This window comes from Chrysochloris asiatica, unplaced genomic scaffold, assembly GCF_000296735.1.
Source record: "Chrysochloris asiatica unplaced genomic scaffold, ChrAsi1.0 scaffold00090, whole genome shotgun sequence".
Taxonomy (NCBI): Eukaryota; Metazoa; Chordata; class Mammalia; order Afrosoricida; family Chrysochloridae; genus Chrysochloris; species Chrysochloris asiatica.
In genome coordinates this window covers 9,999,446-10,002,362 of record NW_006408608.1, presented here as the reverse complement: position 1 = coordinate 10,002,362, position 2,917 = coordinate 9,999,446, and positions in this window count along the sequence as shown.

Here is a 2,917-nt window from a genome sequence, read left to right as displayed (position 1 = left end):
TCACTTGATGATTAAGAGGTGGCTCTGGCCAAATGGCAAGTGATGTTAAACTGTCTGGGCACCAAGATAATGGAGCTTGGAGAGGAGGGGGTTAGGGCTGTCTCTCCCTTCCCCGCACAATGCTTAGAGGAGAAAGAAGGGTGGTGGTGTTCATAATCCAGACAGAGTCAAGCAAGACTCAAGCTCAGGAGATAGGATGAGGAATATTGCGTGAGGAGAGCAGTATGGGGCCTCTGAGGAGTTCCCTCACAGCCCTACACAGGTTTTTTTGAGGTGTGAGGCTTTAGGCGTGGGAACTCAGGAGGCTGCTGTTCATAACAATAATAGCAGATGGAGCCAGCCCTGTAGGGAAGCCAAACCTCATCTGCCGAGACAATGGTTTTCTCCCTCCTCTGGCCAGTCAAGGGTGGCTGAGGGCCTAGGCCCGCCTCAGCCTGTCATGTCCCACCCACTGAAGCCATCCATCACCCCATCCAAGGATATAGCCACCTGCACCTGCCCCCTGCACAAATGCTTTCAGGAAACCTCTCCCCCGGAAGCCTTACTCTGTCTTTTCCCTTCTCATAATAGCATCAGCTACTGTTTATTGCAGGACATGGTGGGTCAATGGTAGAATTCTCACCTCCATGCAGGACACCTGGGTTCAGTTCCTGGCTAATACATCTCGTGTGCAGCCACCTCTCATCTGTCAGTTGTGGCTCGTGCATTGCTATGATGCTGAATAGGTTTCAGCAGACATTCCAGACTAGGAAGAAAGGCCTGGTGATCTATGTCCAAAAATCAGCCAGTAAAAACCCTCTAGATCACAACAATCCAGTCCCCAAGGCATCCTAAGGATGGCACAAGACTGGGCAGTGTTTCATTCCATTGTGTATGGGGTTTCCATGGGTGAAGCTAACAACCAGCAGCAGCTTTTTATAAAGCACTTACTATGTGCCTTTATCTCCTCTAAAAAGGAAACAAACTCAGAGAAATTAAGTGACTTGCCCAAGGTCACACAGCTATTTCCACTCTGTTCAATAGGACTCTCCCCTGGCTCATCTTAATGGGTTTGGGCTGACATCTGTGTCTGAATTTGTAATAGTTATGTCTGTGCCTCAGCCTTTCGATGGGCATATGGTCTCCCCTCCAGGTCTGTGGCTCCTCTGTTGGAGCAAGGATACCTTGGGCAGATCAGAAGTTCCAGAAGGAAAGGGGTTCAGGAAACTTCCCAAGGCCAGAGCTGTGTCTCTCCTGTCCAACTGGGAAATCCCTGGGGGCAGGAGCTCTGTCTTCCCTGTTAGACTGTGGGCTGCATCAGGATGAAGCACCAAGGGCTTACGTGCCCCCTCCCACCCCCATTAGACTGGGAGTTCCCCAGAATAAAGCTTGTTGTGTCTACTGACTGGCAGTTTCTGGGAGAGGGGTAGGCTCTCTTCCCTCGGACTGGCAGAGTCCTGCAGCAGAATCAGAATCTTCACCTTCAGACAGGAGCAGGTTCCCTGTAGACCTCCAGGTCCTGCCTCCAGAGGGGCTTAGTAAGTGTTTGAGAGTGGTTTGACTCTGTCTGCAGTCTCCATGACAAAGATGCCCCTGAGGAGGAGTGGGTGAGGGGGCTGAGAGGCCTCTTCCTATAGGGAAGATAGCACTTTGAGGGTACAGAGCCACAGGGAGGCAGAGAGATGAGGAGGACTAGTCCAGGACTGTTGTTGGGGCATCAATACCTCAGTGAGTACCCACCAAGGCAGGGCTTACCCACCCCACCAGAGAGCTCTTCACTGTCCCCTGAGTTCTGTCCACAACACACACACATATGCATACTGTGGACTAATAATCCCTTTTCTAGACAAGAAAATTAAGGCTTATGGTGAGGTGTAATGGTGGGAGTAGGTAGAGGGACAATCTAGTCGCAAATGGCCTGGCCTTGGGAACCGACCAGGAAGAATTTAGAATCCTCTTGTGGTCTCCCTCACTCTCATCTAGGATGTAACTACTTTAATAGAATACAGAATTACCCATTGTCTAGCTTTATGGGAATCAACCCCACCAATTAAGACAACGAACTGTTTTTAGGGGCCAGTAACACTAAAATCCCAACAAGAGTTCAAGATTTGAGGAGAGGATTTTGGAGTAGACCCACTGTGGCCTGAGCAGACTGGGGATCTGGGACAGTCATCTCCAACTCCATCCATTCTAGAAAGTGTCCTTGGGTAGATGAGAACCCTAGTGGGAAGAGTGAGACTGGGTCAAGTCCAAGTTGAAATCTCTCTGAAATCCTCATTGAAGTCTGAAAGCATAAAAGTAGAAGCCATGAAAAAAAAAAAAAGTAGAAGTCATGCCTTCATCTAACAAAATATGTCCTAAACACTGAGTTCCACTACTACTCAAGAGCTTTAAATTCCAGTTGTCCACCACAGCCCAACAAACTGACAGACAAGTGGTGAACAATGAATAAAGAAGACCGAAGAAGAATCAATGCATTTGAATGATGTTGGCAAAGAATATCGAATATGCCATGGACTACCAGAAGAAGAAATACATCTGTCTTGGAAGAAGTCCAACCAGAAAACGCCTTAGATGCAAGGATGGCAAGGCTTTCTCTCACGTACTCTGGACGTATTTTCAGAGAAGAACGTAATGCTTGGTAAAGCAGAGAGACACTGAAAACAGGGAGGCCCTTTGTCATGGACTGAATTGTTGTGCCCCATCCCCACCCCAAATACGTCAAATATGTAGCTCAACCTGACTGTTGTTGTTGTCAGGTACCATCGAGTTGGAACCGACTCATAGTGACCCCATGCACAGCAGAAAGAAACAATGTTCGATCCTGGGCCAACCTCACTACCGTCGCCACACCTGAGTCCATCAATGATGCCACCTGGCTGATCCATCTCGTTGGGGGTCTTCCTCTTTTTCTCTGACCCTCCACCTTACCCAG